Source organism: Lissotriton helveticus, chromosome 2_1, assembly GCF_964261635.1.
Source record: "Lissotriton helveticus chromosome 2_1, aLisHel1.1, whole genome shotgun sequence".
In the NCBI taxonomy this organism is placed as follows: Eukaryota; Metazoa; Chordata; class Amphibia; order Caudata; family Salamandridae; genus Lissotriton; species Lissotriton helveticus.
In genome coordinates, this window is record NC_136059.1 from 729,729,358 (window position 1) to 729,741,117 (window position 11,760).

The following is an 11,760-nucleotide window of genomic DNA, read 5'->3' on the forward strand; positions in this document are numbered from 1 at the left end:
AGAATGTCAGCATCTTTGTGGTGTAAATGGGCATTATCATCATATATCGAGTCAATGTGTATTTTATTTTGTTTGACCTTTAAGTAATTAGCAAGAATCTTCCCGGCTTTGTTTCGACCACCATAAAATTTGGCACTAGATTTAAGCAAATATAAAGAAGCATCCTCAGTAGATTTTTCGTTAAATTTAAGTTTAGCAGCAACGAGAGATGTCAGACTATCCGAAGAGTGTGAGGTAAAGTAGGCGTGTTCCAGTCTCTTAATATCCTGAAGGAGGGTTTTGGTGAATTGACGGGCAGATCTACGTTTTTTAGCAACAAAGGTAATAATGAAATCACGTGCAGCCGCTTTAAATGCATCCCACAGAGTATGTTTCGAAATAGGTGGGACGTCATTAAGCAGGAAGAATTCATCAAAAAAGGCAGAAAAAGAAGCAGAAAAATTGGGATCTAAAAGGAGAGCATTATTAAAACGCCATCTCTTAGGACCTTCAATTTTGGGTAAAACTTCGAGACTAATCAGGACAGGGGCATGATCCGAAAGTAAAATTGGACCAATTTCCGCCGCCTGCAAAGTTTGAGAGAGAGCATGCGAAACAAAAATATAATCAAGCCGGGACTGAGAACGGTGGTGGGGGGAATAAAAAGTAAACTCTTGCAAAGTTGGGTTACATAAGCGCCAAGAGTCAATGAGCTTATGTTGCGATATAGCTTGGGTGAACAATTTGTGGGGCCTTGTGGGAATATAAGTAGCATCAGATTTCCTATCCAAAAAGGGGTCAAAAGGGTGATTGCAATCTCCTGCAAGAATGAAATTGTCATCCATAAATTGAGTGATACGGGGAGAGAGGTCAGCCCAAAAAAGGGGGTCACCCGTCGTGGGACCATAAACATTAAGGAGAGAGATTGGAACACCTCTAAGTGATAGTCTGACATGCGTCCATCTGCCATTGGTATCAGATTCTTGAGAAAGAACCAATAAAGGGAGTGACTTGCGGCAAAGAATGGCAACACCATTACGTTTTCCATCGCCCTGCGAAAAAAAGACATCACCCACCCAACCTCTTTTGAGCTTATCAGATTCTGTGCCCGATAGGTGGGTTTCTTGAAGAAATGCAATATCAGTATTCAACTTAGCTAAGTGAGATAAAATACGTTGTCGCTTAACAGGTGAATTAATACCCTTAACATTCCATGAAATCAAATTTAAAGACATAGTGAACTAATAAAAGCATAAATGAACTGAGCAATGCATCCCAGAAATAACAAGGAGAATGAAAAGAAGAGAGTAGAATCAGAAAAGTAAAAGAACGGTGAGTAAAAATTGAGAGAAAAGAAAAGGAAGTTGAGGTAAAAAGAAAAGAGTAAGCAGGTAAAAGAAATTAAAGTAGTAAAGGAATAAGGAAGACTTGAGGATAAAAGAACATCATCGTAATGGAAAACATGAGCGAGTTGATGAAGGAAAGGGAAGTGAAGTAGAATAAGGAACAAAAATGGGACAAAAAACATGAGGAAAACATACCTATGAAGGGAGAATACGAGAAGAAGATGAGGGGGGAAGGAGCCAGGTAGGGAAGGCAACACAACTGAGGACAACCGGGCGAGGAACCAGGGAGATGTCATCATGGGTCAATGAGTTCCTGTGGAAACAAATACGGGGTAATCTGAGAAAATAGTACAAAGTAGAAAGCAAGAGTAAAAAATGAAAATAAGGGAAAGGACACAATGGGGAACATCAAAATATGGAGAAGGGAGAAAAACAGCAAGTAAACATGAAACGTCAAAAACAAGGGGAAGCCATAATAACAGAACGTGTGAGTAAGACTTGAAATGACTAACAGAATCAAGTAATTAGCCTAAAACCTGAGGCGAACAACAACACAGCAATAGAAGAGCGTAAGTCTCCAGACCGGCAACATTATGAAGAATCAACCAGGAGAAGACGAAGGACCGGAGGTATCCATAGTAGAAGTACGATGAGCGTTGATGAAACTCTGCAATCTCACCGGATCTTCATAGGTGGTGGTTTTGTTGTTATAGGTAACCTTAAACAAACATGGATGATATAAGCCATATCGGGCGCCCATGCCGCGAAGGACCTCTCTCATGCTAAGGAAAGCTTTCCTACGGTTGGCAGTGGCTTTGGCATAATCCTGAGCGAAGTATAGCGGGGATTCAAGCCATGTCAATTTGGGAAGAGCCTTTGCCGCTGCAAGAACTTTCAAAAGATCAGTATACTCCAGGAAGTAGAGGATGACACCTCTAGGTCTTTGAGACATGGAGAGGGATGTAGGTAGGCGTCCCAAGCGGTGTGCACGTTGGATGTTGAGAGATGTATCCTGCGGTAGATGGAGCAATTTAGGGAGGAAGGATTTGAAAAAAGCAATCGGGTCTGACCCTTCAAGATTTTCCGCAAGGCCGTAAATGCGAAGATTATTACGCCTGCCTCTATTTTCCAACTCCTCCACCTGCTTCTGCAGAGATCCGACTTGTGAAGACAGATGTGCAACTTTGGCTTGTGATTCCTGAAAGGATGCAACAGAGTGTTCCACCGAAGAGACTCTTGTGTCAAGTTGAGACCAATTGTCCGTGAGGACCTGAAGTTTGGCATTAGTCTCCTCCATAAAAGGGCGGAGTGAACCAATTTCCTCGAGAAAAGGACGAAAGGAGCGTATTTCTTCCAGTAGCAGCTCCATGGATACCGGGGATGGTGACTTGGGCGGAGAAAGAGGATTTTTCTTTAACCGCTTGGTGGCCGTTTTCCCCAATGTGGTAGGGGACGGCGTGTCCATTAGTTCCTCCGAACCTGAGGGTGAACGAGAGTCCTCTAAGTTGGAAAGAGCAGAAAAGACTTTCGAGTTCTTGATAAAAGCCACCTTTGGAGATGCTTTAAAAGAAGAGCGAGACATGAGTTGCTGTTTTCCCATGGAAATATGCAGAAAAGCAAAAAAAAAAAATAAAAAATAAATGTCAATTGGTATTTAGCCAGGAAAAGAGCTGAAAGCGACCTCAGCAATGAAGAGCCAATCAAGTAGAGCAAAGAGCAAGATGGCGGAGATGTGCAACCAAGTGCCTCACACAGCGTATTCACAAACTGCGTTGAAAGTCATGTGATTCCTTAACAAAAAAGAGGATCAGCCAGACCAATAATAAGAAGAAATCACCAGGACATGACTGGGCAGAAAAAGAGGTAAAAAGGAAGCTGGTGCGTCATTGAGGCAATTCCCACAAAAATAGGTTAGCTAGTAAGGATAGTACGCATTCTACCATCCCTACTTACAATGAAGCAAGAATGTATGCAGAAAACCGCTCCAGAAAGGACCATGTAAAATATTGGGCGTGGAAAGCCAGATTTTGAGGTATAAAGAAAAATAGTCCAACATGTGGGAAAAGAGATTGTGGAGCTCTTAAGATGGCGGACGCACTGTATGAGGAAAAAAAAAAAGAAAAATTTTTTACCTCATGTATGGAGCGCTGAAAAAAGGACAGCAACGAGACTGGGTCATGAGGAGGCGCATGTGTGGTCCGGATGATGAAGAGCGCACACTTGAAGGCAGGACGGAGACTTAAAGTCGTCTCCGCGATAGAGCCGTTCCGGGACTGGGTGTCTAAAATGGCGGCTGCGCTCACCAGAACGTTCGTGGCTGCGAAGCAGCGATTATCTCCTTCTCCGTCGCTGTAGAAATGCCGCCAAGGGTGCCGCAGCTATGCAGAGATGTTCCGACGTCATTAGGAGGCTTTTAGCACAGGAACATAGCGGAGAGTGAGGGAAGACTCCCGGTGCCTCGGCGGAGCTTCACTCAGGCGCCGCCATCACCCACGGCGCCAAGCCACGCCCCCCCTCAGCATTACACTCTTTTACACACGTTGTTGCCCTCTATTTCGTGACATTGTATTCATGAGCCTAATCAAGACTACAACAGTCCTACATTTTTTGTGCTGAAATAGCCAGCAAATATAAATCCTGCTTTGTGTACCCTCCATAACAGAGATGCCAAATTTCCAGTCTCTGATGACTGGATCCAACACAATTTCGCAGCATAGGAAGACATCACCCATATTTTTAGCACAATTAGCGTCTACCAAGAAAAAGCGACAAATAATGTTGCCACATTTGAATTATTAACCTTAGTTTACCAATTTGCAAAGCACTTTAAACTCCCTCAAACACTGTCATAATATCATGTGCTTCATAACCAATTTCGCATATTGCTCTAGTTTACTTCTAGCTTGCAGCATATCTCTGGAAACACATGATGGAGTGTCATATGTGTTTTTTCACAATCTGTACAATGTGTCAGCCTTCCTAATGTGGTGTTACACGTCCACATATCAAATTGCGGGAGGATTCCCAAATGAAAATGCATAAAAGACCTTCTGACAGTGGGTTACTGCCTCTCCTTCTCGTGGCACTTGTGCCATTTGTGACCTTGTCACACAGCAAAATTTAGCCACGTTCACACACCTCAGTCCCAAACACCCTTGAGTTGCAACATATATCCCGCAAACACTTTGTAATGGAAAGGCCTCCATTTGTTTCACTTTTTTGTGAAGGCCTTTATTCACTGTATGTGTTCATTAGACAGCCACAGTCACGGTGGAAGCCCTCGCCCGTGAGTTTGTTCTGCAGTATGTGGCAAATTGATGGTGGAGTTACGTGAACTGCAAAAACCGCTGGCTACCCTTAGGCTTTACTGGATCCATCGACACGAGATAGTGATTACTAGAATGGAAGAACTGTGGTTACTATAATCAGCGCTTATGGCTACACTCCTGGGAGACAGAAGTACGGCAGGGTGAGGGACTGCCTTTACGTTTGGCTCGCAATTGGTGAGGGGCTTTACGCATGATGTGTGTCTGGTGTCTACATGCTTTTTACTGCAAAGTGATATTTAAATAGATATCATTAGCATGCAGCCACACTCACTGTTAGATTATAGTCAAAATGAATCATGCAAAAATGGCGGACACGAAGGAGGAAGAAGTCTGATGACAAGGTAGTCCGTCTTCCCTTACGGCACTGGTACTTGTCCAATGAATTTGGTACGGGAGCAGGGACATCTTAAGGATTTTGGGGGCCCTGGGTAAAACATGTTTTGGGGGCCCTTGCTCATAACATCTCTGAATTTATGATCCAATTTCACATTTTTTCCCCCTTGTTAGCCAGGTCACTGACACTGCAGACCCACATCCGAACTAAATTCTAAATGTGTTCCCATCTAATATTCATGGATAGTGATTGTCTTTTCAATATTGTATTGTAGCGACAGCTCGCTAATATTATTGCAAATAATCTCTGCGACCAACTGCCATTTCTCATTTGTGAAGTCCCGTTTTGATCTAAAAGGAACTTTTTTATGGTTTTTGCATGGTATAGAAAAACATACACAACATTTCGCCACAAAATGTAACATAATCCCACACATTGCCTATATTACAAAAAGAATGAAGTGAAAATTATATTTAATACAATCTGTTTTTAAAAATCATTTACAATCATCTGGGCAGGACTGTGTGGAGAACAGAGCTAGATCTATCATGGGCCCTCTTAAAGGCTGGGGCCCTGGGCCAGAGCCTACTTTACCCATGCCTTAAAATGTCTCTGGACGGGAGTGATTTGAATGTGAGAAAACAAGCAATATGTGTAATGGCCTTGAAAAAGTCAATAATGCTAAAAAGCCTCTGCCAATTTGAATACAGTGAAGGCTTAGAAAGAAACCGTTCAGTGTTCCTACTTTCTTGTGGGGAGTTTGTTGGATATATATATACACATTTCACATGTTGCTCTAGTTTACTTCCAGCTAGCAGCATATCTCTGGAAACACATGATAGATAGTGTCACGTGTATGTTTTCACACTCTGTACAATTTTTCAGCCTTCCTAATGTGGTTACATGACCACATATCAATTTATGGGAGGATTGCCAAAAGAAGATGCATAAAAGATCTGCTGAGAGTGGGTTACTGCCTCTCCTTCTCATGTCACTTGTGCCATTTGTCACACAACATTGTTTAGCCACATTCACACACCTCAGTCCCTGACACCCATGAGTTGCTACATATTGCCTGCAAACACCTTGTAGAAGAAACATCTCCATTTGTTTCACTTTCTTGTGAAGCCCTTCATGCACTGTTTGTGTTCCTTGGGCCAATAGGCTTTGGAGCAGGCTTGTATTGGGTAAAGATATGGGCTTGCTTGAAATATTGAGAGACGTCAAGGTAGCCATGTGATTGTTGGCCATCTTGGCAGGAGCCACGAGGATGATGCTCAAACCACTTACCTGGAGATCCTGTTATTCTTGGTGTCTAGACCCTAACATCGTGAGTGGCCCTCACTCGATGGCTGATGCCGGAACCTAAACCCTGAGGGTGGCTCTCCCGCAATGACACCTTCAAAAAGAGAAAACAACAGTTAACCTAATAAGAACAACATACTGGTTAGTGCACTGACTTAAAGACTATTCCAAGAATTACAGATTATTTTCAACAATGTTTCAATAACGTTTGCTTGCATGAGAGACAATCTTGAAAGCTTAAGGTCATACTAAGTAACGGCTATTCTAGCAGTTTAACTATGGGAAAATTCCTGATTACAAAACATTTCAGAAAACCTTTGTAAGGATAGAGGTTGTGACTTCCAACAACCCTAGTCAAACTGTAAAGAAACCTAGATGGTGAGGTTGAGTACTCATGTATTGAAAACTATTGGATGACAACTTCCAATGAGTGTGTAATCAATTACAATCTGTGAGAAACGTAAATGTAATTATAGGCTTGTTCGAGGTAGTAGAATTTATTGAGGATTTTGTAGTGGAGTTTGGGTGGATCACAACCTCACTCCTGCTGAAGACCTGTAGATTGCTGGTATTTGGCTCAGTGTAACACAGTGGAAGTTTAAAATATAGTAGCACCTAGATAGTGGTGTACAATTTGCAGAATAAGGAAATATTGTTTGCTATATGGTGGGCCAAGCATGACTTGCTGCAAGTATTATCAGAGAAAAATATATCCATAAACACTTTGTTTAGGTTACTGGCAATCTCAGGTTCATACCTCAACACCCTGGGTCTGAAGATACTCCCCATGCAACAAATGGAACATATTCTACTCAATATGACCAGTGTTAGAACAAAAAGAATTTATAAGTACCAACAGTGTGCTCACATCTTCTTGGGATACATCACAGTAAAATATAATGGAGTGTATCAGTGGCATTACCCAGTCCAGTTCAACACTCAATTTAACTATTATTACTGTAATAAGTCTCAGTATAAATTCTTACAGGAGTTGTCCTTATCTCATATTCTAACTTTTCAAACATAGTTGCACGCAGAAACTATGTTGCTACTCCTTAAAATTGTATACATGTCCTTCATGCTCAAGATTAAACAACACATTGTTTTATACCAACATAGTTCAGTTATATAAACGTTTACTTTCAGACTAGTAGATTTCTGTAGGGCCTTCAAATCATGCAGTCATCAAATAATACAATAATAAATCTGTATCCTGCCCTCAAAGACAATAGGAACCCAAGTGCTATTCAAGGTCAATGTGTTTGACAAACAAATGTAATCTTTGTTTTCTCCCTTCCTTGAAGCAGGAATCTCCCTACACTTCAGATCTCATAATTCATATTAGCAAAGTTAGAGGTCCGCCAGTTAGGTTAAACTCTCAAAGCCTCATGGCACATAACATCATGTCTGTTGGCAGTTGGTTTCTTGCAGAGTGTATTTAGCTCAGAAGGCGGTCTTTACTTGAAGCTCCCAATATGGCACTCTTCACGATCAATCAATCCACTAAGGTTGTGCACTTGATCAAGCATGTAGTCCTCTGGTGGAGTAACATTACATTGTCACCATCTTCCATGAGTTCTTTTGCTCTCATCTTTCAACATATTTTACTGCCTCTCGTCACAATCACATCATAGAGACTCTACCAATTGTTTCCAACATTAAGCAACTTTTTGTATTGTATATTGGACGTATAGAACTGCTGATTATGTTGTGGTCTAGTGCACTCTTGTGAGGATGCTAAATCAGTGACACCACCAATTAATTACAATAAAATATGTACATTTTAATGCTTGTGATAGAGCAGGAAAGCTTGGCCTAAAATAAGTGCCATAATTCACACTAGAGATTAACATGAATATGCTTTAAAGAGTGAAATGTAGGAAAATGTGAATTTCCTTAAACGTGCAACATTAAAGTAATTACTCTATTAGGTCAGACTAAGCCTCATTCATCTTTCTTTCTTTCAGTTAATTTCTTTCTTTAATAAATGATGAATTATACAATATTATTTACTAAATGATTACGGCTTAACTTGCTTAAATATGTATTCTCTGTAGAATTTGCTGACTTTAAAATGTATTTATTCTTTTCCTAAGCTATATGTTCCCATCATATTTGGTTATTTTCTAGCTGCCACTTATTCACAATGCTGAATACAGAATAGTATTTTAAAGCAATAATGTTTGCATGAAGACAGAAATCTCATGGCTTTATCTCATAAGCTACAACTAAAATATTTCTACCTTAAGTATAGTTTAATAGTTACACAAAAGAACACTGAATAACTAATAGCTTAGACTTTAGGTCTCTCGTGGAAACTCAGAGTGGAGCTAAAACACATGAATCTTTAGCAACTAAGTTGAAACTTGTAGAGAGCACCATGCCGACTTCATATGTTTACCATGGGAATGAAGGAAGAAGCAGCAGACCATCGGACAATCCTTCATCATTGGCTTAAGATGGCCTAACACCAGCATGTGTTGTTACATGTGTTTTTGTGTTTATAATATATGTGTTCCTAATTAGAATAGGAAGAGTGCTGCCCAGACTAGTCCAGGCTATTCTTCTGCTGCCATCCCTATTTCCCTGAGCACTTTTGCCCTATTCTCTGTGGCGGTGATTTTTGTCGTCTGTTACTTTGTGGGTGTCTATTTTCTTTAATGGTTTTGGCTCCTGTGGCGACTGATTTGTTAAATTAACTTTCAAAAGTTTTGCGACTATTTAGTTACTGCGACTATTTGCTAATGCTGTTTGAGAGAAGAGACTCGAACGAGGTTCTAGAACTACTCTTCATGAGGAGTTTGTCTTCAAACGGAATCTCTTTCACTGCTCTTTAAATGTTGTTCTTTTCTTAAAAGACTCTATATGAGTTCTAGAATGTTAGGATACACTAGAGTATAATAGGGACTTAAGCCAAGGTGCAGACAATTCTAAAATAGCTACTCACAAATAGCAATGCCATAGATATCGCCATTTGTGAGTCACAAGTATGTATATACAAATGAAGCAACTTCTTATTAGCGATTTCTCTGGAGTCGCAAACACAATTAGGAAATTGCAGCTAGATTCATCAAGCCGAAAACGGCTCGCAATGGGCCAGATTCTGAGAATCTGGCCCGTTGAAAGCACAATTTTTGCATTTGGGATTCATCATCCCAAATGCAAAAATCGCTAATAGCAAAATCGTAAATTTGCGAGGAATAGCATTTAAGGAATCTCTATTTGAGATTCCTTAAATGCAATTCATTAACCATTTTTAAATTGCGAATTCGCAATTTTTGGCCGCTATTTACCACGAAGTCTGACTTCGTGGTAAATAGCGAAAAAATTGAAAAAAGCACTTTAGTGCATTTTCTCAGTTGCATGTTACACACACACATGTCCTTTGGACATGTGTGTGCGCAACACCTGTGTACATTTGCTTTTCAGGGGTGCTACAGGGTGTCCTTTGGACACCCCTGGCACCCTTGAAATCACATCCTTATTTGCGATTAGCAAATTGCTAATCGCAAATAAGGAATAACTCCCCATTCATTCCTATGGGCCTGTAGGCCCATAGGAATGAATGGCAAGTTATTCCTTATTTGCGGTTAGCAATTTGCTAATCGCAAATAAGGATGATGTAGGAATCGCGACATTTTGTGCCATTCCTACATGAATCCCGTTTTGCAAGTCCTTAATAGCGATTCCTTAATAATCGCTATTAAGGACTCGTAAAACGGGACTATGATGAATCTAGCTGTTGGTCTTTAAGAAACCACTAAATTGTGAATACTTAAATAAGAAATCGCAAATTAGGAAATAAAGCCCAAATTGCAGCTGGGAGCAAGTAGATGATGTCAAAGGCGAGGTGAAAGCTGATTACAGGTTGTCGATACCAGGTAGAGGCCAGCACACCTACTGGAAGCAGCGAGTGGCCCAGAAATATTGCTGCAGCATTGGGAAACCTCAGCCCACCACACCATGTTTTTTAGAGGAAGGAAAGCAAATTGGGAGCAGCAGGAAGTGAAATATTATTTTTTCAGAGAGGGAGCTGGAGCTGCTCACAGAGGTGTGCGTAGAAAATATGAACCTTCTTTTTGGGAAGGCATCCTTTTCAGTCCAGATGGACAAAAGACTGAAGGAGGACCATCCTGACAGCCTGCCGACTGCCATGGCGAGATTGATCAAGGAGACCCTTGAAACAAAGAGTGTACGTGGGCGTGGGAGAATAAACACCTCCATTACAGCAGGAACCAGCAAGGCTAAATCATGTATCTTAATGTCACATCCAGGCCAAAAATTAAGGTAAAGCACATCCTATAAAACACAGAATGAAAGACTCCATTGAGGTATTTGGCCCACCCAGTCAATGCATCAACAGCCCGGCAAATGCCACATCAAGCCTGGCTAGGCGTACAGAGAACATCTAAATGGATATGTCTCACTGCTGCCAGAATGTTGCTCGTGGCCTGGCGCTGGTCAAAACAGCACTTGAAAGCATACAGACCTGCAGGCTGTGTATGCCCCTCATACTCCCACCACCTGGGAGCCCAGTGGGATCAGGTGTCAGTGGGTTGTCTCCACAAGAGGCCTGCTCAACTAGGTCAACACGCCACCATCAATCGGGGTCTGACACTGCATCTGCGTCCAAACCAGTGTGGCTGAGAAACAAGCCAACCCAAGAGGACGCAAAAAATGTACTTACGAAATTCATGTTTCTCCAGTTGTGGACTGATAGCTACCTAAATAAATGGTGGTCCTTGAGTTGTGCACCAAGCACAAAGCAGTACCCCATGGCCCTGATGTGCAAAGCCATTTAGCATTTCTTAGTGGGCCAAATCGCTATTTCCGCCAATTAAGAAATGCTAAATAGCCTTTTCAGAAGTACATAGGGTAAATAACGGTCACAATGTGCGATTTCTACCCAGTAGGAATCGCAAATTGTGACAGCGATTTCGGAATCGCAAATAGGCATTACCTACTTGCATTTCCTAAAGTACCTGTGCGCAGCAGTTCCTAAATGCTAAATGCAATTCAGGCATTTAGGCAACTCTATTATAAATTACTTGAAGTTGATGGTAACCATGAGCAAAATTAAAAAAATGCATTTCAAAATTCATTTTTTAATTTGGCATAAAGCGCACATATGCCCCTAGGACAAATGTGCACTAGGAAATTCAGGGTGCCTCCGGGGGGGGGGGGGAGGGGCGACTTAAGCCTAGAGGCACCCTTGGCTTTTCATTTCTTAAATCACAAGTTAGGTAATGCAAACCATTTCACATTTTGACCATCAGCAGGAATGGAATGGCATTTGCTAGTCGCGATTTCCTAATAGCAATTCCTAATTTGTAGAAATCGCTTTCAGGGAATCGCAAATTTGATACATATACTTTTGCGTTTCTTAGATAGCAATTCCTATGGAGTCACTATTTAAGAAATGCAAACACAAAGCTTTGTACAACTGGGCCGTGTGGATCTTTTCTAC

General features: G+C 41.2%; 1 long non-coding RNA gene across 1 annotated transcript in view; it reads right to left on the reverse strand.

The window, feature by feature from the left end:
* LOC144819483 (uncharacterized) overlaps nucleotides 1-6,307 on the reverse strand; it is a 109,755-nt gene extending 103,448 nt beyond the window's left edge. Inside the window, exon 1 of the long non-coding RNA XR_013607396.1 lies at nucleotides 6,279-6,307. This is a non-coding gene — a long non-coding RNA (uncharacterized LOC144819483). The remainder of the gene's footprint in view (nucleotides 1-6,278) is intronic.
* Between the last annotated feature and the right edge of the window lie 5,453 nt (nucleotides 6,308-11,760).